General features: G+C 40.6%; 1 protein-coding gene across 3 annotated transcripts in view; it reads left to right on the top strand.

Annotated features, from left to right (window-relative positions):
- Positions 1–26,514, top strand: part of CREB5 (cAMP responsive element binding protein 5) — a 392,461-nt gene that overhangs the window by 6,137 nt on the left and 359,810 nt on the right. The window contains exon 1 of one of the 3 annotated variants that reach the window (XM_036247060.1): positions 17,919–17,992. The exons of the other annotated variants lie outside the window; for them this stretch is intronic. The gene's annotated coding sequence lies outside the window, so the exon portion shown is untranslated. Of the gene's footprint in view, positions 1–17,918; positions 17,993–26,514 lie in introns of those variants that run through there. 3 annotated transcript variants of the gene reach the window in all.

The raw sequence follows: 26,514 nt of genomic DNA, 5'->3' as shown, positions 1-26,514 counted from the left end.
TTTGAAGGTCATTCTTCTTCTTTACCATTGTTACTAGACATGCTCTGTAAAACTGTACCATCCAGATTTCATTTGAGACTGAAAACCAGACAGACCTAAAAATGCTCTAAAAGACCGTTTCAGAATAAGGCCGTAACTTCCTTTACTTCTTGTCTTGTCTTGACCATCTTTGAGGAAGAGATCCGAAAAATTATTTCAAGTTCAAATCAATAATCTTTTAGTTGAATAGGGCAACAAGTGTTTTCACTCTGGCAGATGTCGCTTTGCCCAGGATCCATCTGTAACTTATTATCTTTCCAGGTTGGTGTATAGGAATGAGAGGGTTTCGAGGTGAATATTACTACATAAGAAGTGAGTTGAGTCTGGAAGTATGCTCTTTGTGGTTTGACTGGCAAAACTTGACTAATCATAGCTAATAGAAATCATGCATGCGACATAGGGGGCTCCAGAGGACCAAACATGTGATTTAAGATGACATTTAGGTTATGCAGTATTTAGGATGGGGAACAAGAATATCTCAATAGAAATCTTGAATACATCTACTGTATGTGTGGTTTGGCCTGGGCCCTGGTTTTCCTTTCCAGCTCTTTGCATGAAGGCTTTATATCAGAATTCAGGTCTCTTTTCTTCTTTTATTGCACTGAAGAGCTCTGTGTTGCATGATTTCTCAAATATAACACATTTCAGCTAGTTTTATGCAATTCATTCTCTGCTGGCTTCCCAAGGGGGGAAAACCACATGCAACAAAAAACATCTTTGTTTTTCTTTTGAATTAGCTGGTTACTAGCAGAAATACATTTTATCTTCATTTGCCAGATCTGGTAGGACCATTTCACGTTATCAAAACAAGATTTTCTGCTTGAAGTAAGTGATGATGCTGTTTGGTTTTTGAATGACCAGATACTAATCCATTCACCAGAGGGTGGAAGGTATTGAGGATAACATCCATTCCCACCAGGGCACCTAGGTATGACATGATGTGCCATTACAAACAACTTGATTCACCTCACTGTAATGACAACATTGTCCAGAAAACCAGCCCTTCTGGGAGGAAAGACAATATTATAGGTTCAAGTTTCTAAATTCTGAGCAGACACTGGTACTGTTCTGAAGCTGGCGCTTAGGTAGCTGAGGGTCTCCAGGGTTACTGATTAAGCCTGGTAAACATGGTAAAACATTCCCAGGCTAGAACTTGACCATCTACATCTTAAAAGCCTTACTAATCCTTTCCATCCATTCTCTGCATTTTCTTTATGTTAATGTTTTTCTAGATTGATTTTTGAACATCCATCCTCATTACTTTGCTTTCATGGGTAATCCTACAATAACAAATCACAAGTATGCGCACAAGAGAGAGGAGGCAGTTTTCCACATGAGAGATGGATTTTAATATAAAATCACAGAAGAAACAGCAAGACAAAAGAAAGGTTCAAAATCCGATTGATGGCGTCAGGGACTCTGCAACAAAGTGGTTTATGGTAACAGACTGGAAGAGGGGATCCCCAAAGTGCTGCCTTGAACTCATTATGTTTCCCTGCCTCGGTTTCTTAATTTGCAATGAGAGTGTATTGTTCTTTTTTTTTTTTTGTTCAGATAGAGTGGGAGGGAGGGAGGGAGGGAGAGAGAGAGAGAGAGAGAGAGAGACAGAGAGAGACATCTATATGAAAGGGACACATCGAGTGGCTGCCACCCGCATAACCGACCAGGGCTGGGGACAAACTGCAACTGAGGTACGTGCCCTTAGCTGGAACTGAACCCGGGTCTCTCTGGACCGCAGGCCGACGCTCTAACCGCTGGGCCGAACCGGCCAGGGCGAGAGTGTATTGTTCTTGACCAGCATAGTTCAGTAGTGGGAAACACAGAGGTGAGCTGCACGTGTAACTTTAAATGTTCTAGTAGCCAGTTAGAAAGGTGAAAAGAAACAGGGGAAGTGAATTATTTTTAAATTCATCTTTATTGTTGAAAGTATTACAGGTGTCCTCCCCTTTCCCCCACCGTGACCCTCTCCACCCCACTCCCACCCCCTCCCAGGCCTTCACCACACTATTAACCCAATATATCTGAAACATTATCCTTTCAACATATAATCAGTATAAAAATGCTGATGAGAAGCTTTCCGATTTTTTTGTTTTCGGTACTAAATCTTTGAAATCCGGTGTGTATTTTGCCGTTACCAGACAGTTCAGACTAGTCACATTTCAAGTGCTCCGTGGCCACTTGTAGCCAGTGACTGTGGTATCAGGCAGTGCAAATACATATATTCTGTATCAATGGTTCCTAGTCTTGGCAGCCCAGGAGAACCACCTGTGGAGTTTATTTAAAGAAATACTGCTATCTACACCCCCTTGTGATTCAATTGGTTTGTGGTGGAGCCTTGGGCCTCTATATTGTTTGTAAGTTCCAAAAGTGATTCTAAAGTGTAGCCAGGGCTGAGAACCACAATTCTACGTGATCGCCAAGGAATCTTCTGCTCTGATAGTCTGTGATTCTATTTAAGGAAAGGATTGCAGTCCTGCAGTCAGAGTTCAAGGGCAGCAAGTAGTTCTCATAGGTGTGCGCGTGTTGCAAAACACGTTTAAGAAAATATAACAGCTGAAAATGTACAGGTTGACTAATCTGGAAGGTCATTCTTTGTTTCTTACGTGAGCTCAGTTTTGTGCACGTTTCAAATATGGATATTTTGAATGGTTTGCTTGACCCCCAAACCTTAATTTATGATTTGCTTTGCATTTAGCCTCTTAGAAACCCTTCCTTTTGGAAGCAGTCAAGATGGGCACATTTCGGCGATGTTGCTAGTTTGCCTCTGCCTCAGATACTACTTGCCTTTAGCTGCTTTTGGAGGGAAAGTCTTACTCCATTTGAGACATCTGGATCCCCTTGTGTTTCTTTCCTCTACGATTTAATAAGCTTTGTGTCATTGCACAGACCAAACTTGCCCTTTGCTCACATCAAGATGTTAGTTATAACTCCCTAGACTTAAAATTTTCATTCTGTTTGTCATCCTTTAAAATATTAGAAGAATCAGTATTTCTCAATGCACACAAGAATGCTTTCCTTTAATTATTTTTATCAATATACCCTCCACCCCCAAAAGAAATAATGATTTTCAAACTCCTCACGCATTGTCTTTTGAAGTCAACAAACAGCATTGTTTGTGGAGGGGAGGAGACCTCAGGGAAGGTCCCTGTGACTTCATGCTGCTGAGAGTCTCTGCATTCCCAAATTCATGAGTCATTTCACTCAGCCTCTCTCCTGATCCCCACCGCAGTCTGTTTCCAAGTACGCGTCTATCTGACCATGTGCTTTGAAACATGACTCAAAACCATTTTTAGGTACAAAATTGCATGTTTCTTTACATTTTGTGCCATGATATTTGTGCTTTCTGGAATGTCATTCATTAAGAATTTACCCTCCATTTTATTAAAACAATCTTTAATTCCCATTTTATAGACGAAGAAGCTGAGGGGTTGACAAGGCTAGGTAGGCATCTTGTTTGTTAATTAGATGGGTGTTCAGTGCAAGAAAAGAGCTCACATTTATTATAAGCAATGCTCTGGGTGGCTTCCAGGTGGGAATTTTCCAATTGCGTACACTATTACATCTGTCTGTGAATTTATAAGTAATATTCTCTCTGATGATTTCCCATGCATTATTTGCATTTAAATGGTTTCTCTGCTGATAATTCTTGGGTCCCAGCTTTAGGATATACATACCTGATTGATTAACAAATATATTTGGGTATATTAGCCTCTTAACATGGGATCTGTTCTAAATGTTGCATGGAGACATCTGCTACAAACCTGTGTTTTTGGTGGTATCTATAGAAACCTCTCAGGCAACTTTGTGATTGACTGTGACAGGACTCTGTGGAGTGACAATGAGATTAAAGATTTAAGTTGTTAAACTCTTTTGGGGATTTAAAGTTAAGGGGTTTAGGTATTCGGCCACTGACCAACATAGACGCTAGGCCTAGCTCCTGAATTACCTTTAGGAAAAGACTTCAGGTTTCCTTATACCACTACACTGTCTTCACACTGGTTTTTGTTTTCTCCTAATAATGACTAGGGTTGTACTTAGTCATTTTCAGTTTCTATCTGTACCGCCATGTTCTCAAAGGGAAATATACAAACCATGATTAAAAAGTCAATCTGTGGCCAGTGCCAGGGAGGGATTACTTTGGATCCTTTTGTAAAAATTACGCTAAAGTTAAAGCAATTTTAATATCTACACATATATGTGGTTATGGTGGTTAAGCTTGTATATAAATAAAAACCTTGGCCGCCCTGGCCGGTTTGGCTCAGCGGTTAGAGCATCAGCCTGTGGTCCGGAGAGACCCGGGTTCGGTTCCCGCTAAGGGCATGTACCTCGGTTGCAGTTTGTCCCCGGCCCTGGTTGGTCGTGCGGGTGGCAGCCACTCAATGTGTCCCTTTCATGTCGATGTTTCTCTCTCTCTCTCTCTCTCTTCCTATCTCTCCCTCCTACTCTATCTGTGCAAAAAATAGAAAAATGTCCTCGGGTGAGGATAAAATAAATAAATAAATAAATAAAACCTTGGCCAATGTAGACCAGAATGTCGCTAGCATATATACTTATAAATGTGATTATCATTTTTTTTTTTTTTTTTAGGATGCCCATGGATAAAATGTTCTTTTTGAGCAAATCTATTTGTCACATTGATTTAGATGAGAAGATTTTACTAGAGTAAAAAAAACTGAAACCATGTTTGAGACACTCTTCTTTTCTAAAAAGGCCCGTCTAAGCACACACTGTTTACGATTCCATCTCCAGCTTTGCAAAGCCGGCTGCTAACCACCGCCATCCTTAGTGCTGAGCTGGGGCACGTCATCAGATGACGTGCAGTGTTGCAGAACCAGGCAGCAGTGTGTAATTTGAAATTGTACTTTTTGCTAAATACCCATGCTAATCTCCAAACCACCTGAAACACTAAGAAAATAAAACAGGGATGTCTGCCCATCGGATGGAGGTAGCATTGGTCTAGAAGTATCTTTTGCTTTTTATTTACTTTTTTTATGTGCCCCAGAAGCATTTGCAAAAAATCAGAGGGAAAAAAAGTGCACATAATTACTTGACAAGCCCTTTGGAAGGGACTTTCTTAAGGTAGACAGGTTCACCATTTAACCCAAGGTTCATTTTACCCTTTCCAGGAAGCGTGTGTGTGTGTGTGTGTGTGTGTGTGTGTGTGTGTGTGTTTCCAAAGCACAAAAACTATAGCATCTTTAAAAGGAAGGCTGTAAGTGGATGCTTTATCTTTATTTAACATGTAGTAGATATTTTAGGAAGTCTCTTTAGGAAATGCTGTATTCCTTTACACAGTTTTATTTATTTAATGTTTGTTTTTAAAAATAGGGGATTCTGGACATGGGTTGTATAATAACAGTGTGAATATACTTAACACTACTGAACTATATACTTCAACATGGTTAACATGGTCAACTTTATGTTAGGTATATTTTAGCACAATTATTTTTTAAAGGAGGGATAAGGTTTGCTTGGAGGCCTTCCCCAGATGGAGAAATAGAGCATACAGACCACTTGCTCTAGCCCTGGCCGGTTTGGCTCAGCGGTTGGAGCGTCGGCCTGCGGTACAGAGACCACTTGCTCTAAATTAGGTGTAGCAGTGTTAGTGCCTTGATGGGAGGAGAGAAGCCTAAAGAGGACTTTGTACTTCAGGCCTGTGCAGAGAGGTGGTGGGTTTGTGATGCGATTCCAACATGTAGGATAATCCAGGGAAGACAACAGCTAGGGACACAGCACCGAATGACCCTTTTCTGAAGACTGGTTTGGATCTTGATGGGCCATGTGTTTAGAAAGCCATGTCACTTAATTTGAAAAACACATCATTTGACATCGTTTGTATTGACTGATCACCTTTCTCAGTGTAAAGACTTGCTCAACTGAGATCAACGAAAAAACATAGCCTTGCAGTTTATGTAAGGGACTATAAACCCCACTTCCTTTCTTCCTCCCTCTCTCCCCTCTTCCGTCACCAGACATTTACTGAACACATATTATGTGCCAGGTACTAGGGTTTCATGATCAAAACCAGACTCAGTTCCTCTCCTCACAGAACTTGCTGGTAGGAGCAATAAGTCACTGTGATGGAATGTTGTGGGAGAGCAAGGGGTGCGAGGCTGGAGGCAGAAAGCTCACTTAGGGGTTAGTGTGGTCGTCCAGGCGAGAGGTGATAGTGGCTTGGGCTATGAAGGTGCCAGATCCCAAAGCCTTTTCAGAGACAGGATCCATATGACTAGGGATCCATATGACTAGGGATTAGTTAACTGGAAGATGAGGGAGAGGGGGAGGAGGTGCGCTCCCTCTAAGGGAAGAGGGAGCCAGGCAGGATGAGCCTGACCCAGCAATGAAGTCTGGATTGTTCTTTGTGGTGGTAGAAGAGGGGAGGGTTTTTGGCCCAGGGCCCCATAATCTTGTGTCTGAGTCCTTGGAAGAGACCTGAAAATAACTATGAACAAAAACTCAAAGAGCAGCTCTAACTGCAAAGTGTAGTGCAGGCATTGCAGTGCAACGCGGTGCAGGTTTCATCACTTCCGCCACAGAGCAGGCCTTGCAGACGGAAGGGCACCCACCCCGCAAGGCGGCCACAGCTCTGGCGCGCAGGGCCCACGGCCAGGTGTGTCCGTTTCCTACGGCTGTACCAGATGACCACAGACCGGGCAGCTTAACCGAAATTTATGCTTTCATCGTTCTGGAGGCTAGAAGTTCGAGATCAAGGCGTCGGCTGGGTTGGTTCCTTCTGAGGGCTATTCCACCGCTCTCTTTGGCGTGTAGATGGCTGTCTTTCTCCTGTCTCTTCATGTTGTCTTCCTTATGTGCCCACATTTCTCCTTTTTATAAGGACACTGGTCATATTGGATTAGGACCCACCCTAGAGACCTCATTTTAACTTGACTACCTATGTATAGACTTTATCTCCAAATCAGGTCACCTTCTAGGATACTGGACATTGGGCTGGGGGGGGGAGGGGTTTACAATTCAACACAGTAGGTGTGCCCAGCGAGGAGAAAATTAGCAGAGCAAGTGGTAGTGGGACCCCATGGAGATGACAGATTGGGAGTGGTGTAGATTATAACCAGACGTTTTGAACCCATGTTAAAAATAAACTTCTGATGGAACTTCCAACAAACTTGGAATATATGTTCAGAGATGTGGGTTTACACATTACCTGGTATAGACAAAGCCAGCGAAACACAGCTAAAGACGGCTACACTTTAACATAGATGTATACATATTGCACTGATTAATGAATTTGCTAATGTGGGCATTGACCTTGGTTTGGCCTTGAATTTGTCCCTAGGGTTTGTGAAAGAGCAATGCCAAAAGGGCAGCACCAACTGTTAACCTTGAGAACAAAGAATTAAATACAACTGTAGTTTGTCACTCTGCCAGACTTAACAATCATTGTTTTGATGTGCTAATATTTACTGACAAGGACAAAAGCCACCAGTTCCCATAACAGAACGCACATACCAAGTTGAATATAGATGTTTCAATGCAGGAAGAAAAACATTTTGATTTTCTAGTAGTTGATGGACAATTTATACCTATGTGCCACCTCTGTTTGGCACAATGAAAACACAGAAGAAAAAATTCTGTGTTTTAAAAACATATCACAGTGAAACTAATTTTTAAAAAAATGGTCAAAAAGTCTGAAGAGAGAGTTCTTCAAAGAGGATATGCAAATGGCTAATAAGCACATGAAGATGTGTTCAACATTTCTAGCCATCAGGAAAATGCAAATCAAAATCACGGTGAGATACCACTTCACATCCACTAGGATGTCTATAACCAGAAAGACAGACAATAACAAATGTTGATGAAGATGTGGAAAAATTGGAATCCTCACACATTGCTGGTAAGATTGGAAAGCAGTTTGGTAGTTCCTCAAACAGTTAAACATAAGCCTTATGATCCAGCAATTCCAATCCTATGTATACAACCTAGAGAAATGAAAATACATGTCCACACAAAAACATGTACATAAATGCTCATAGCAGGGTTATTTGTAATAGCCAAAATGTGGAAACATCCCAAAGTCCATCAACTGATGAATAAGCAAAATGTGGTAGATCCATATATTGGAATATCTTTGGTCATAAAGAGAAATGAAGTACTCACTAATACATGCTATAACCTGCATGAACCTTGAAAACATTATGCTAAAAAAAAGAAGCCAGACACAAAGAACCACATATTGTATGTCTCCATTTATGTGAAAGGACTCAAATAGGCAAATCCATGGAGACAGACGGTAGATTAGTGGTTGCCTAAACCTGAGGGGGACTGGGGACTTGGGTGTGACAACTATGGGGCAGTGCAGTTTCATCTTGGAGCGATGAAAATGTTCTAAATAGAAAGTAGTGGTGTTTGTATAAATCTGTGGCTATTCTAAGGCCATTGAATGGTATATTTTAAGTGGGTGAATCGTACGATATGTAAATTATATCTCAATAAAGCTGTTAAAAAAGATAACACACCATAGAGGAAAATATAGGATGCTAAGTTCAGTTACAATATATGCCAAATGGGGTATTTTGATCCAACAACTTCTCTATGTATTTGGAAATAATATATCACGAAGAACAGTTAAGAAAGGTTAGTGGGAGTATTATAGACCTTGGTAATAGGAATGGTCAACTACTAAAAGTCAGATAGCATATGTCATATGTGTCTCTAGCCCATATCCCGCTCCCGGGCTATGAGCCCTGACTTCCAGATTACCCTGCCCATTTCCTCCTGGGTGGACTGCTGCTGCTGTTCCTTAATTTTCAAATCGTTCAAACGTTAACATCTTTATACCATTTCTCCTTGTGACACACCCGTTTCAGTGGGGGCTACCATCATCCTCTGTGCCCCCAGCTTGAAACTTCATGATAATCACGGGCTTTGCCTTTGCCCTTGGCCATCATGAACATGTCATCGCCAAGTTTCCTAGAGCCCCACTCGAACAATGTCCTATGAGTTTTGTCCTTCTGCCCTGTCTCCTTCTCAACTAGTTCCTTCTATGAGGTGAGGGTTAAGGTGAATAGAATTACTTATTGAGTCTTTATTGAGCCTTGACCAATATCTACCATGTCACCTTCCTAACTAACCTACCAAGGAGTTGAAATCATCCCTTTTTATAGATAAGGAAACTGAGACTTAGTGTTTAAGGGACAGACCAGTTACTGTGACAAAGCCAGTAAATGGCAAATTTGGGGCTTAGAACCAGCTTTGTCTGGTCCCTGAGCTCATAGTCCTTCCATATTGGTTACTAAATAAATCTTTCAACTTTATAGCTCTGAGCCTCTTATTTCCATGCTCAAGAGCCTTCACCAGCATCTAAGACCTCTAGGCCAACCCCAGCCAGCATCCCTGTAGATTTACCCCACAGTCAAGCCAGGCCCATAATAAACTCTTGTTTGTGTTGAATGCCCACCATGTTTAGACTCTCCTCTTCCCTGGACATCTCCTGTCCTCGTCCAGCACCCCATTTCCTCCCACCACTCACTGTGCCCGTAGAAACGCTTCTCTCCGAATCTCCCAAACCAAAAAATGGATGTGAAATCAATGAATTTCTTAGTGCTTTGTTAATATTTTTCTTTATGACTTAAAAATTATCTTCTATCAAAGTTATTTTTACGTCTGTCATAAATCCCCTCTCCTGGATTATAAGCTTCATAACAGCAAGAACTGATGCTTCTCAGTTTTGATTTCCTTCACAGAATTTAGCATGTAGTCCCTTATATGTGGTATATGGTTAATTAATCCTGGGTGAATTGATTATGAGTACTTGGGCATTGTTCTTCGTCATGCATTTCCTATTACCGGCATGAGGTGTTTGATGTCTCTGAGCATTCCTGGGAGAATCTGCCCAGGGAGACTCAGTATACTGATAGCTTAAAAACGATTGTAATAATAGTTTAGAAATTAAAAAAATGGGGTGGAATGACTAAATCCCAGAGAATCTCACAACCTCAAGGAATCATTGGTTTTTCATTTTCACATGCCCTTCCACTCCTCTTCCAGAGGTGAACATAATTTTTAAATAGTTTAATCATAGCAGACACATTTTAAAATTCTGCTTCCTTCACTTAAAACTACACCACAGACATTTTTTCATGTTGCTACATAGTTTTCAAAACTATGATTATGCATCATATTCCATTGAGTTGCTATACCATAATTTCTTAACCATCCCTTATTGTTTGACATCTAAGTTTGCTGTGGATTTTTTTTTTTTTTTTTTATGATTATAAAAAAACACATGACCAATCTTTTGGCAAGATAAATGTGTACTCTGAAGACTTTAATCTCTTTCTCCTTATGCTGGTTAAAAAAAACAACAAAAAAAAACCTTCCTTAAGAGTTGAACTTAGGCAAAATTGTGAAAGAGACCAAGTTTGTTTTGGGCACCCTCACACTTTTTTATTCCTTTTATTTCTGTCCCTCTTTTTCTGAGCACATTCTGTTCCACCACAGTGCCTGTCACAGGAACTCAGGGCTGCCTTCCTCTCCCAGGCACTGACCTGTCTACCACCCTCTCCTCCTTCCCTCTCCCCCTAGCCAGGCTTCTGGCTCCTTCTCTTACTTCTCCCTAGACTCAATCTTAGTAATACGTTAGGCACTCAGTATCTTTCTTGGGAGCTTGTGATTTTATTGCAGAAGGACTTCTGGAGATGGCCATGTGGTAGCCCAACAAAGTGTATCATTAAAAGTGTGCCTTTGCTCTCTTTAGCTAGAACCCTTCTAGGTAGTGAGGATACAGCAATGAACCAGCAGGCAAAATTGCTATACAAATAGGTGATCTATAATGCATCACAGAGCAGTTAAGTGCCAAAAAGAAAGGCAAAGGCCGGTAAGTAGAGACAGCATGCTCTTTCATCTTTCAGATGGAGGAGTCAGGGAAGACCTTCTGAGAAGGTGACATGAGCAGAGAGCTGCTGACATGAGCAAGCAATTCCTGCAGAGACCTGGAGAAAGAACTTCCAGGCAAAGGGAGCTGCCGGTACAAAACCCTGGTGTGTTTGAGGAGCTGCAAGGAAACACACAGAGGCAGTGAGGAAGGGGTGGGAGGCGGTGGGTGGCCAGATCATGTAGGGACTTGTGCACCAAGCTATAAATGAGGGTGGCAGAGGGAGACCTGTTGGGAGGTAAGAGAGGTGGCAGCCTGGAGTGGGTGATTGTGGGAGAGGTGGTGAGGAGGAGTTTGGATTATTTTGAAGGTAAAGCCGAAAGGACATATTGATAGGCTGGGTATAGGAGTAAGAAAGAGTCAAGGAGGATGCTTAGGCTTTGACCTGAGACACTGGGAGGATGGAGTTGCCATCAGCTGAGATGGGGAAGATGGGTGATGGAACAGGTTTGGTGGGGAAGACGAGGAGCTCCGTTTTGGGCAGGTTATGTATGAGAAGATATCCAGTAGCCAGCGGGATGCTGAATTTGGCATTCAGGGGAAAGAGTTTGGGCTACTGACATGAATAGAGTCAGGATCACAGTCTTTGGCATTGGCTAGACCAACCTTATCTCACAACACACAGCTCCTTACTCGGTGCACCCCAAACACACTGGAATCAGGTCTTTGAAAGTACCAGGCCTTAGGAGCTGCAGGGCCTTTGCATATGCTGTCCCTTCTATCTAGACCATTCCTGCCTAGACAGTTGCTGCTTTTCCCTGTATCCCTAATCTAAATTCAGTCCCCCTGTTAAATACTCCTGCTATCTTGAACCTTTCCTTCATTAGCACTTATCAATTTTAAAGTTTATATTCCTTTAAGTGATTTTTAAATTTAATTAAAAAAATTTAAAAATCTGTATGTCCCACTAGAATCTAAATTCTGAAATGTCAGGGGTCATCCATGTTTGGTTCATCACCATTTCCCCAGCATGCAGCACCAGCACACCACAGATACTTCTCCAATATTTGCTGAATGAATAGATGACTGGGATTAATTTATTACTCTACACGTGATCTGTTGCAGTTCCTCTATTTGTAATCATACATTTGCAAGAGTAATCATACCTAATGATTTTCTTATCTCTTAAAATGTAGACTAATTGCTTATTTAATGGCTTGACGTATCTTTTTGTGAACAAACACTTTTTTATTAGGTAATAAGTGAGAAGCTACTGGAGTGTGGTTGAAGATTGAATGATTGCTTGAGTGTGAAACTTTGAAAAGAAAAAGAATTTAAGGCGTGTATAAACCTTCTAACCGAAATCCCCCTACCTCCTGTTTCCTGTCAGCACTTTGTTGCATTTCTGTGGACACCTCTATCTAACATCTCCTGAGGTTATTTTATAGTGACCTTTGACAAGACCTATTACTTCCTACTTGCCATGTTTATGGGGGGAAAGAGGCCAGGCATGGCAGTGGAGGGATGGGGGTGTGGTGGGGGAGGAGGGGTCTGAGCTGGCCGTTGACTTCCTTTGATGGCTCTTAGAAAGGTCTGTCGTCTCCAGCCTCATCCTAGGAGATGATAAGAAATGATATATATGTGAGGCAAAAGATTTGATTTACTGAAAAAGGGTTGCTAGTCATAAAAGAGCTCTAGGTCTCTGTCTTTGGCAGTGTAGAACTGGATAAAAAGCAGGATTAAATTAGGGAACAATCTCTTTACTGTCTTTAGAACTAGAGTGAGATTTCGGAGGTGCCTGTGTTGTTTGGGAACACATATACTGGTTCCAAGAATACGTATTTGTGTGAGTATATAGAGAGATGGATTGATTGATGTATGCGTCAGTTGGGGAATTGCATGACCAAAAGGATCGTTACAGGTAACATTGCTGTGGGAGGCAGCCACCAAAGAAACATGTACTGAGCATTTATAGTGCTAGACACAGAGCTGGGCATAGGGGAAGAGTGGGGAACTGAGAGAAGGTCTTTGCTTTCAGGGACATCATGAAATCTGCTGAGTCTCAGTCTCCTCTTCTGTAAGATGGAATAATAATGCTTCATAGCCTTTTAAAGAGGATTAAATAGCTATGAATGTGAAAACACCAGTTAGATTTTAAAATGCTATATAAATTATGAGTCACTTCATGATTGATGTACCAAATATAGTTGTCATTCTCTTTGGATCAGGGATAAATCCTGATTAATTATTTCTAGTTCTGAAAATCCTCTATACCTACGTAACCGAAGATTTCATCTTTATAATTAAGGGAGCTAAGATTTCCTTTCATTATAATCCTAACAAAAAGAAAATATGTCAGTATGTGGTTCGGGCTGTAAACAATTATATTAGTTAGCTATTGCTGTGTAACATATCACCCCTCCCCTTGAACATTTATTTATTAACTAAGAGTTTCTGTGGGTCATGGGTCTGCGGGACTTAGCTGGGTCCTCTGGCTCCGGGTCCCTCACAAGGCTGTCATCAAGATGTCAGCCAGGGCTGTAGTCATTTTGAACCTTAACTAGGGGAGGGTCTACTTCCCAACTCCCACGGCTCTTGCAAACCTCAGAAGATCCACATCCAAGCTTATTTATATGGTTGTTGGCTGAGAATAAGCAAGGGTTCCAGGAGGGAGAAAGAGAGATGGAAGTCACAGATTTTTTAAAAAAAATCTAATCTCAGAAGTGACATCCCATCACATTTGCCATATTCTATTCATTAGAAGTCAGTCACGAGGTCCAGCCTGCACTCAGAAGAGGTGATACACGTGTATACCAGAAGACTGGAATCATTAGGGGACATCGTAACGCCCGGCTGCTCCATCAGGGCTTGTAAACAATACATGAGTTAATGCTGTATGTGTGGCATTAATAACGTTACATGATTTGAAATGAAAGAAGTGGGGGAAGTAAGTACCATCATTCCCCTAAGGCATACCAGTTAGGGCAGACAGGCAAGTTGGTGTGAGCGCCCCGCAGATTTTGAGCGGCAGCCAATAACGAAGTCTGGTTCATTCTCTTGCTTTTGACACTGGCTCGCGCCTGGACATTTACAACCTCTCTAACTTACCGTGAAAGCATTTGAAAGCTACTTTCCAAATATCGGAGGCAAACAAAAGCCAGTGTTCCCTAAGTAAGAGTACCGAATTAAAGGTGGGAGGGCGGGTGGAAAGACAGAAACCAAAGAACTTATCTGCGTATATGTGTAACCAGTGGACACAGACAATAGTGTGGGGAAGGTAGGGGAGGAGGAGGTCAATGAGGGGAAAAAGGGGACATCTGTAATACTTTCAACAATAAAGATAAATTAAAAAATATGTTAATTTTAATTTGCCGTCTCATGGGATTAATATCTGCTCACCCGATTACTTTTAATCCACCTGAAAACAAAGCTGATCCAATCATTTTCAGATTAAAGGCAGAACATCGCAGGCCTAGAGGAGACACTGCTATGAGAATGAGCTTGCCGTGGTTAGGAAAAGGAAAAGAGACAGTGTGGCCCGAGCGTAGTGGGAAAGGGGGCAAATGCTATAAGAAGACCTGGAAGGTGAGATTTAGATTAGATTTCAACTTAAATGCAACAGACAGCCATTACAGGGTTTGGGGTGTCTGCAAACAGCTATGGATAGTGTGTGTGTGTGTGTGTGTGTGTGATATTCTAATTGCATTAGTTATTGCATCAAGTTGTATTTGAAAGATTCTGAAGTCTATTAATTAAAAGCCATACTTGGACCACAATAAAACAAGCACTGAGACTTTATAATAGGATGTTGTAATTACGCAATGGCAGAGTTGTGTATTTCGACCAGCCAAGGGCAAAGGCAATGTGGTGGATGCATTTGGAATGAGGTCCTCGTATCATAGGGATTCCTAGTATTACTTTAGTTTCATGTGACAGAACTTACAAGAAATTCATTCAGAAAATCATCCAGTGTAGGAGTCTTTTGGCATATTGTGCGCATATTTTCTCAAACAAGCAGCCATCATCTCTCGGTTGTGTCATTTATGGCCGGTGCCTGTGTGCAGTCCCGTGGCTCTTTGCTGAGCCAGCAGGCACCCAGGCAACTTGGCAGTGTCATCTGGGATTTTAAAATTAGGGCACAAACGTTTCAAGTAGTGGTCTTGGTAACTTCTCTTTCCTCCAAATTCCCCCTAAAACTGACTTTGTGAGGAAAATACCCCAAAGAGGAACAACAGGGCATTTGTTGAAAGAATAACTAAGAAAGGAAAGTTCCCAAGTTTTAACACTGGGAAGCAACCAATCCTAATGCTAAAACCCACCTGCTGGTGTGTTCCGTTCTGAGTCAAGACGAATTTTAGCCGACTTGAACAAAAATGGTGAAAAGATAACTCTCTCTCAAGTTCACGGGTTTCCTTACGCTCCTTAAAAAAAATATTAGATACATTTGTTGTTTTCTGATTTTAAAAACTCACAGATAATACAGAAACATATACAGAAGAAAATTCTAACCAAAAATAACCACTGTTGGTGATTTAGATGTATGTCCTTTACGTAATCTATGTCTTCATCCAACCATATCATTTGACTCTAACTCATTTGTAGCTTTGTGTTTGGATTTTTCATACTTCACATTATTTTGTAAACATTTCCCCAAGGTCATGATTTATTTGTTGGAAAATATTTCAATGACTGTATAATCTTGTAGTTGTCATAAGTTACTTAGGCCATTCTGCTTATTATTGGATGCATAATGTATTTTGAAATTTTCCCTGCTAATAAATAATATGGTGATGAGCCTTCTTGCACAATATCCTTCATCTGCATCTCTTATTTTTCCAAAGGAATTAGCCCAATAAGTGGATTTTGATACATTTTACTAAACCACATTCAAACAGCTTGTACCAATTGCCTTATCATTGTCATGCCCGTTCGACTTTACCTCTAATTGGAATTTGGATATTATAATTAAAAAAAAAAATTTGCTAACTTATTAGGTCAAAAATTGTTTTGATTTGCTTTTATTTGATTAAAAAGGATGTGGAACATTTTTCCGTTCATGTGCTGGCAATCTGTGAATCATCAATTCATATCTGTCTGTGCCTTTGGCCATTTTTTTCAGAATATTAATGTTTTGCTTACTGAAATTTATATTTTTTAATATGGGAAGAATATGCACCTTTTATCTTTACACTTTAGAGGCACAAATATAGCTATATACTTTCAGTATAAAAAGCCTTTTAAAATATTTTGTGGTTCTTAATTCCTGATACATTGTTTTATGTATGAGTTTTTAACCAGGTAAACAGTTTATTTTGAGAATAATGCCATCACTGCTTGTTATAGCTTCAGTTATACTAATCTTTCTGATACTTTTGTGCCTTTTTTCTTCTTGCCTCTACTGTAATAAAAACTTTAAAAGATCCAGACTTCTACTTATCTCCCTTTATTCAACTCCACTCTTAAGTGGCAACCTGCCAAGGAAACCACAGTCTGAAAAGAATCTCATCTGAGAACAGAATGGGGTCCCTAGCTGGAGTTGAAGGAGTAGTTGACGAGAGAAAAAGGACAGCTTCTGGTTCATGCCAAGTAAAGAAGGGACTTCCCGGTGTCAGCTCAGAGGAAGCGGCTCAGTTAGTGAGGCGGTGGGGCTCCGGGCTCCAGGTATCTGAGGTTCGCTCTTCTGCCTGTGGCCGGAGGCAACTCTCATGTCAGCTCATCCATCTCTGCTGGCTGTTTTATAATGAAGATAATGATACCTCAAAGGTATGCGCTAATTATTCTTACAGACTCCAAAAATATAATTACTAATTATTATAACTATTAGATCATTCATTTCTTCATTCCTTTTATAGGATTTTAATCGAATGCCAAAATTCAACACCCGATTGCAGTTATTGGTGGATACTCTTTTGCCTGTTATCTTACAGCGTCTTCATGTTTAGTTGACCCTACGCTAAGTGAATTCCTTAAAATATGGACATTTAAATGTTGCTTGAAAATATTTAGCAATCTGGAGTTTCAAGAAGAGGGATGCCAAAAAAAAAAAAAAAAGTTAACAAGTTTTCTAATGCTACAGATCATTGTAACTGGATCAAATGGCTAAATATTTGAGACTGTTGATTTTTAAACCACATTAACTTCTTTTTCCTTCAAGGTGAGCCATATAATCTGGTCACTGGTAAATAATTACACCTAAGACTATTACAGTTTACCTAGATATCCATCGGGAAAGCCATGTAGACATAAATAACATAGCAAACGGCATGTTCTGAACTGTGTCCCTGGCTTTTATTGTGCAGTTTTAAATGTGACACTGTGTGTTAACTTATTAAGAGTCTTTTTGTCAATTCTGTACATTCATAAAATTAGTGTGGCTCTGAGTTGCAAATACCAAGGAGAGTGGACATTTGGCATTGGTGGTTTCTCTTCAATGGCATTGTTTAATTTAGTGTCTGAGCATCTTATTTTTGTAATTGGGTCATAGCACCTTAAGAGTAGAAATCATGTATTACAGTTCCTCTGACATCAGAGGGATTGAATGAATGTTGGAACTATTAGCTAGGCCTCCTGGCTTTTTTTTAACCCCGACACAATCTAAAGCTATCTGTCTGGGAGTCTTCAGATACTTAGGAGACAGCATGCTGCCTCAGTTTCCCCATCTATAAATGGGAAAATGATCCCTTTTCTACTTTCCCATGAAGGGAACTCCACAGGGGGGAGTAGACAGTTAAAAGCTTTGTGAGGGCTAGTGACCGTCCAGTGTCATTTTGTAAGGGTGTTTCATTTCTAGATGTGCGATTGTCAGTGGAGATGTGTGTTTTGACCTTTCCCCCTCCGTTTTTGCCGGGAGATGTTGCATACTGATAAGCGCTGAGAGTTGATTCAGCAGAGTTATCAGATGTTTCCTGCTCGCCCGGCCCCTCGCTTCTCCTGGGCTGGCTGGAATGGGAGCCCAGGCCCTGTAACCAGCCTCCTCACTTCAGCCTCGGCTGCATCCCCTTCATCAGGAGAAACATTCCAAACATTTATTTTCTTTGCAAAAGGCACGTTTTAGTGGTGGAGTCAATTTACTTCTGAAACGATCTCATTTACCTGAATGAGGAGTGCATATTTATTGTCAGAGTAAGCAGGGAGGTTGTATAATTCTTGTGTGACAGATGACCCAAACACTCCGCTGTAAATTACATCGGGCTGAAAGAGGATGCTCTGGTAGGAAACCATGTTTCTGCTGTGCTTCCTCGCTCTTCTTGGGTTGAGGCTGAGAGCTGCAAGGTTGGTGACTCTTGGATTTATGTAGAAAACGAACAATATTCTTTAGAGAAACCAGAAAGGGGTGAGTAATGCCATCTATGTGTATTTATATAAAAAAAGAGGATTTGGGGATGTGACCTGGATCCAGCATTGGTCTAGCCAGGAGACTAAAAGTGTCACAGAACATGTCAGAGTGGCTTGTGGCATTACAGTTTATTTTCAAAGGCCTTTTGAGAACACAATTAAGCCGTTCTCTTTGTTTTATTTTGAAGCTGCCCTTCACTGGCTGCAGTAATGTGTCACAAAGTGGGAATTTTTGTTGTTGTTGTTTCTGTGAGTCTTCAGTCTCATAAAAATTAAATGTGTGCATTCCTGAAACCTGATCTGGCCTCTCCAGTGAAAATCAATGCCTCTTGCCCTTGCTGCTCAGGCTGCAGACTCTTATTACGGAGCCGTGGCCGTTGTGCGCATCTGTGCATATGGCCTTTCGTCACCCATGTTTTCTGATGTTTCTGAAACATATCTGAGACCTCAGCCCCACTACAAACAATCTGTTGGCTTGTGTTGAGCCTCCCTGTGTGTTTGCTAGAAAACAGCAGAGGGTAGTTGGTTTTGTTTTTTTTTTCCTCCCAATGTTTTCCCTAGGGAGTGGGCACAGAATGGGGCCAGTTTATTACTCATCTATGTATTTATTATTCCTTTGTATTTTCTTCAAGAACATCTGAAGAAAATGGATTTCCGGAAGGGTAGCAAAATTGAAAACCAGTTTGTTTCTTTGCAGACATGAATTATATTATCTTAAATATGCTATGTACGAAGTTTTATTCGCAGACTCATGATGGCCAATTATTTGCCTGTGTTTAGATGCAATTAATCATTTCTTTCAACCAACTGGAGTTTCCATCACAGTTTTCTTCTAGGAAATAACCAAATGTTGAATTTTAGCCTTAGATCCCAAAGTAGGGAAAAGACTCTGAGATTCTCTAAGATTCTTCTTGAACTACTCATGCCTCTGAGAAGTGGGACCAGTCCAGCCTTTCAACTGAATTGTGAGAGTTAGGGATGTGTTGCCAAGATGATGAGATTACAATTATTCTCTTACATAAAATTCCAAAAATGCTCTTGAGCTAACTTTATGTTCAGTTTATGAACGTAATGATTCTTTCCCTGGTTTCAGAAGGAGAGATCAGAGGTCTTTGGTTTGGTGCAATCCAATCATGATTTTGTCTCCACTCTGACCTGATGCTGCTGATTCAGTAGGACAGCATCCACCAGAGAACTCAGCTGTCACTCACAAGGCCCTCCTTACACGATGAGCAGGAAGCACTCTCCCATCCTGAATGACATAGATGAGAACCTATTAAGGGGTGTGACCAAAGACTTCATACTATTGTCTGTTCACACAGAGAAAATAGATTAATCAATTGATTTGATTAATGCCTACTATATGCCAGGCACTATGTGAAATACTTTACTTATATTGTTTTATTTAGTGGGTGTCACTATCTCTGTTGTGATGAGGAAACTGAAGTTGAGAAAGGCTGAAGATTGTACCCACGATCATGTAGATATTAAGTGACAGAGCCAACATTCACTGTCTGTCATGGGTACCACCTTTCCTTGTGCTCCTAATCACTATACCATAGATATGTTTAGAAAAGCTTGTCAAGAGAGACCACCATGTCATCTTCTTCAGATGAAGCTACCTGTATGGTGATAATACCACTGAAATCTTGGCTCCATAGAACTTCTCTCCATTACTTTCTACCAATACAAGATGCTATTTAGTATGTCACCGAATATTTACTGAGTGCCTACAAAATCCTAATTTTAGTGACCATCGAATTTAAGAAGTACATTAAGAGCACAGCTCATTTCACCTAACAACAGGAGATTTAAGGTGTAGTTGATACTGTAATCTAAATGGAATTGCAACTGTTGTTACTAGTAGTCATATCATTAATAATTGTATTTAAAGATACCATCCTGTTCACTATAAACAATGTCATATCCTATTTCTTAAATGCAGCCACTCAAAATGATTATACCATGTTCAGTATCCTTTATATAATTGTTTTTGGAATTAGAGCCTTATATCTGTTCTGAAACCAAAAAGAGAATAGACATTTGTGAGATTTGAGTCTGATAATTTTCAGGCTCAGGGTGAATTTACAAACATTGGCATTCATCCCTGCATGATATTTTCCAGTTATCCAAAAAGGCTTTTATTCAGAAACCATTTGTGGTTGGGATGCATTGTGATGCATCATTTATGCACTGCCTTAAGTGTTTACTGGGTAGAGTGTGCAAGAGACAAAGCATGAGAATCCTGTCTACAGCCCTTACTACCTAGAGACACATTTGCTGTTATGTAATAGAATTTCATCCAAGAGCAGATACTGCTTAACTCATTCATTTCTATGGAGCTAAAGTTCAGAGTTTTCTTTAACATTTAGATAATCCCAAACATGCTGATTTGTATTTTCAGTTCTAGGAGAGATTCCCACTAAAGACTATGTTTTGCACTCTAAAAATGGGATAGGAGCGAGGGTGTGGACTCTACCAGAAAGTTACCATTTAAGGGGGTGTGTTGGGAGAGGGCTGTTGAGGATGGACTAGAGATCACTGAGTCCCAACTTTTCACCATAAAGAGCCTCTTTATGTCCTGTGCTGTTGTATTTGAAAGGTTTTATTTCTGCTTGATTAGTATTTATTCATTTTCTTTTAAAATTAAAGACATTCATAATCATCAGAAATTGTAATAAACATGAGATGGCATGTTACCATACTAAATAAAATAAAAATTACAGCCAAAAGTAGAGAAAGTTGGCATTTTACTTGGCATGTGAGAGCTTTTCGGTACATGCCTAAATGTTTAAATATATGTTAAGCTTTTGGAAATGCTGAAAATAGAACTGATCTCTGTTATTACTTTTACAAACTACCTAGGAATCCAGAGACCCCCAACTGGGGAGCAGTTAGATTTAGCAATTTCCATAAATTCCCTTCTACTTCTAATATTCTGTTATTTGTGAATACCATTAAAACTAATAACATTGACCAGTCACAGTGTATTTCCAACAGTGAATTTTGAAATCCAGGTTCAAAATTTTCTGGAGGGTTAGAGGAAAGGCACATCTAGATACCTCCAAAACATGAAGAGCAGGGTAGGGATGTGGGAAGAGCTGGTTTTGGGGTTGCACCACAACTTTCCTTGATAAGCAACCCAAAGTAGCAATGTCTGTTGTCATCCTTGACTACAGATGGTTCTGCTTGTGCTAAAAACAAAAACCAGACTTTTCATATGATGCTGTGTCTCCTCTCTGGGAGTGGACCTTACAGGGCAGAATGATCTGGAAAACCAAAGCTGACTATGTCAAACCTCTACTGGGTCTCAGCTGCCCATGGGCTAAAATCTAAACTCCTTGGCTTGATGATGTACAAGGTCTTCACCAATATGGCCCTAATCTTCACCTGGTTTCTCTCCACATATACGTTCTATACTGGATTTATAGCTATACTAGATTTTTAAAAATTACATTTACAACTACTAGACCTTTCATAAACCCTTGCTTTTACAAAGGCTATTCTGCTAAGTGGAATATTCTCTCTGCTCAGTCTTTGCTGGGTCAGTTTCTAATGTCTGGCTAAGATAATTGCATGTATGTACCAGACACTCATTTAATCCTCACAGTGATGTGGTTGCCATCATCAGTGCCATTTTGCAGAGGAGGAACCTGACCTGGAGAGGGCAAGTCAACTTCCCAGAGTCACATAGCTAGTAAACGCTGGAACTGGAATTTGAACCTGTGCAGCCTATCACTTTAGGACCTAAACTCTTAACCCCCACGCCACACTGCCTCTCCCCTAAGACAGCGCCTCCAAAGGCAAAGGCTTTCCCAAATCCCTCACATGGAGTCAGCTCTTCTGTTCGTAGGATTCCCGAAGTGCTTTCTACAGCTTCCTTGTAACAGAATTTAGCGAGCTGCATTATTATTTCTGTTTCTCTGGGCCTGTGTGATTGGTGAGTATCATGCAGCTTCATATGCCCATGGCCTAGCAAATTGCCTGCCACCAGGTAAACACTTAGTAGATCTACTTCTTGAATGAGTAAATGGATGAATGAATGAATGAACGGACAAACACAGAAGCACTTGTCTGTACTCAGGTGGGTCAGGATCTTCTTTCCTTCTATGACATGCTCCTGGGGTATCAGTTGAAAAACACTTCCTTCCAGTAGACTTGACCTATCTCAGGACTGCAGAACATTCCAACAGGAAAACTTAGCGCTCTCAGTTGTCATCTTCACGGGACAGTAAATCATTTCCAGATCTTGCAAAGATGCCCATGAATTCTGCTGAGTATCCATGTAGCACCCCAGTCCGACAATGTTGATTTATTTAAGTATAGGTTGGGTGCTCTGTGAGAGCTCACCATCTGCTTAAGTTGTGTTTACTTTAAGTACCAGTCAGCGTTTTCCTGACGAGTTATAGAAACGTGGTAGTTCAACTTAATTTTTAAGCAAAGTCTGTTTAAGAATAATTTGTTAATTACTAGTTGGTTGATTTTGTTTCCTTAAATTAAGGGCTTTAGTTAATATCACATGCTTGTTGCCAGCTTGCTGGAAGGCACTGCAGTGGTGCCCACAGTGGCATGGTATATTTTAGTCCCATTCTTCCATGCCAGCCCCTAACCCAGCTTTTAAATTCATCTTCAGCTAATTTTACAAGCCTGGAAAGTAACCTGATGGTTTACTAGCCTTCGGATTGCAAGTTGGAAGCTTAATTTAATGGCCACTTATAAAACCATTTAGGCAGAAATTGGTTATTAGGCCTTCCATATGATGGGGCACACAGAGCCCTTTGATCAAGGTTGATTCTTCAAAATACAGGAGAATTGGAGTTAGCACCATTTGGGCTGAAGTTGTTTCATCAACTGCATACAAGACAGGATCCAAGCCTGTGGATGGCTTGGAGTCTGGTGAATTTTTGGCAAGAAAGGCAACATTTGGCAGTCCGTTACTGGGGAGGTTCGAGGAGGCTTGCCATGGCCCGCAGAAGAGAGCACAGAGGTTGGGTGAATCTGAATGTGTAATGGTTTTGTAAATGTTTTGGTTTCAATAAAAACCCCAAACGTATTTTATCAATGCATTTTTTCCCTTTAATTTTTAGACCCTTGTGTATTTCAAGGGAAATTTAGTCCATATGTTTTTGATTCATTTATACTTAACTCATCAAAATGTTGTTTTCTAAGAGTTATTTGATGTCCAAGAAAACTTTAGAGCTTGATTTAAATACCTTCCAATGTTCTTTCCCCCTCCTTTTTAAAAATAGAAAGCCATCTACTCTTGGCAAAACCTAAATGCACATAACACCAAAAGTTTGCATTTGTTTGGAAGCTCCAAGCTCATAAAGCCATTAAGCTGGGCCAAATGCATTCTCCAGCTCCTGGTAACGTGTCAGCTCCATTACTCAGAAGCACAGAGAGTCCTTTACCTTTTGATAATCTCTGGTGCTTATGGAAAGAAACTCTAAAAAATAAAATGTCTGCCCTTTGCTAGATCTTTGATCTTGGGAAAGCCACTTAAACTTCCTTAGCTTCAGTTTTCATATCTGGGATGTTGGGCTATATTCGTTTTGCCTACCTCCCAGAATTACTGAGAGGATTAAAAGAGCTAATGCGAAAGTACTTTGGAAAATACAAATAGCTCCACAAATAGAATCACATCTCTTTTCTTAATGCTATTGTTCTTTAAATAAAATAGTAAGTACTCAACTTTAGTGAATGCCTGTTATTTGATAGGTACTATGTTAGACATTCTACAAAGTACTATCTTGTTTAATCCTCATCAAACTTGGTAACAGGTAGATACTTTTAATTTCTATATTTTGGAAAATAAAGTTTTGCATAATTTGCCTAAGTTTTTATAGTTTGTGAGTGGAAGAGCTAGAATATGAATCCAGCCCTTTATGAGTTTTAAGTGTAGAGTATATGGGTGAAGCCATTATAATAACTATAATATTGTGACTCAGTATCAGAGTTCATCTTGAGTCATATCTGAGTCTCTCCATATCATTAAGATCACTTACATTTTCTATTACATTCTCTTATTGAATAACTAGAGTGAATGCATGTATAATAATATGCTGTTCAAATATAGATACATTAAAAGATCATTCATTACATAGGATAATATGGGAGCTAATTTTAATTGAATACCTTCTTTGGACCAGACACTGCAGAGCTCTCTATAAGCTCATCTCCATGAGTCTTCATAACAACCCTGTGACATAGAGACTGTTACTGACAAGAACTATAAAGATTTCAGATTTTACTCTAGTAGTAAACTAATGAATTAATCTGCCAGTTTCATGGGTGCTGGCAGAAGATATGAGACTCCTGGGTCAGAAATAAAGCTCTTACTCATGGCCAGCAAGCAACACTAACTTCATCTTCACATGAGTCCCCTTTGTTTCCCAGGCCCTACGAGGGTGATGTGTGTGGTTCAGGTAGCTGCTGAGCATGCAGTGGGTTGCATTATGGCTGAGGAATGCAGTTTACAAATCCCAGTCTCTCTTAATGCTGTGGTTTAGCACCCTTGCCTGATATTTGCTCTGGAAATAGACATTATCTTTATTTTACTGGACAGTAAGCAAACCTGCCCTCTGATCCAGATGGACACACTAAGTCTCTTTTAAGACTATTTTGCTATTCAAGCATGTTTGAGAGATTCTGGCCATCCATGCCTCGGCTGCTAAGACATACAGAATCCATGGAGAATTTTCTCCCAACAGTTTTTATCTCCATTTTACAGACAGGGAATATGGGCTTAGAAAGGTTAAGTCAATCATATATTCCAGAAATATTTATTGAACACCTGTATATATTCAGCTCAAATAGTTAAAGAGTGGAAGAGAAGGGAGTCAACACAGGCTTTAAGTTACTAACTTGTAACTAACGTTAAGTCACTAACCCACTTATCCCCTTGGCCATTGTCTGTCTTGCCTCCCCACTGAATGAGCAATGGTGTAAAACAGTAATTAACTTGATAATTAACACTAGTTATGATGATAATGACTCTTTGGGACAGTGCTTTTCCCACCAGCAGGTTCTCCCTCTACAGGGTTGTCTGAGCTGTGGGAATGGTATTGACAGATCCGGAGAGAAGTCAGCGTGGCGTTTTGAGATCATATTTGCCAGCACATGGAAGACAGTGGAGCTAGGTGATTTGAAAGTTAGGTTAAATGTAAATGATCCTATTATGGAAAATTTAGTTTTGTAACTTGGGGATAATTTAGTTTCTGTACAAAATTCAGAAGATTCTCCTTTCTCCACTGTCCTCTCTACCAGTTGCTCAGAATTCTATTCTATTTGCATAATGATACCACGAAACAACCTGATGAAGGTTTTATACTCATCTAGCTTGTGAGCTTCCCCTTGCGATGTGCCTGAATCAATCTACCCAGAAATATTAAGTGATTACCAAGTTGGGATCTGGGGAGAAAAGAATGGTCCTAGCGACCATATAACTAGAAGCATCTTTTCCAAACAAAAATCTCCTCCACCCAATAGAAAGGCTTCACAGGCTGCAACTTCTTTTCTCTCTCAGGACAGAACCCCCGAGGGAGCGAGTTAGCCAGCTGTCCCTGGGAAATAATAAAAGAGGCCGTGGAACAGTGAAGAGGTGTTGGTATCTAGCTCTGAACGGTGGTGAGGAAACAAAGAGAAGCTTAGCTGGTCCACCATTGCCCCTTTCAGCCAAGTGACTCAAGGGAAACAGGTTCCCACTGGCATCTCTCCTTCAGGGGAGGAGCTGTTTGTACCTGAAAAAAAAAAAAAAAAGAAGGAGAGAAACCTGGCTAGATGTTCCCTTAACCCTGCCACTGTTTTCATGGATTAGCATAACACAATGAGAACTTCTCTCCTGCTGCCCTAGCCCCCTCAGCACCCGAAGCTATTGGCCCTGTTTCCTCAGCTTATTTCACCTCCTTTTGATGCCAGAGAAAACCTCATTAGTGAAGAATTTGAAGGAAAGAATTTTTAGAGAGAACTCTGCCACCCCCAAACCACAGCAGAGCAGGGCCTCGACTCTTCCTTGTGAGGCTGTCGCTGTCAAGGGTTTCTTCCTAATCTTACCTGTTAGGCAAGGGAGAAAATGTACACACAAGCTCTCTGTGATGGAGCCCGGCCGCGTTCAGAGCAGATGCTTCCAGATGGTTCCAGAGCCACTTATCTCGCAAAAGAATCGTCTCCTCAGACCAGCTCCCTGGTACCTGGTACCGGGCGAGGCTGTCGAAAGAGGAAATTACCTGGTGCACCTTGACAGTGAAGTCAAGTAGACGAAGAGAATAAGAATCTATGCAGCAGGGTTTTATTGATGAATGAAAATGGGC

This window comes from Molossus molossus, unplaced genomic scaffold, assembly GCF_014108415.1.
Source record: "Molossus molossus isolate mMolMol1 unplaced genomic scaffold, mMolMol1.p scaffold_m16_p_7, whole genome shotgun sequence".
NCBI classification, from domain to species: Eukaryota; Metazoa; Chordata; class Mammalia; order Chiroptera; family Molossidae; genus Molossus; species Molossus molossus.
This window is presented reverse-complemented; position numbering and strand designations above follow the sequence as displayed.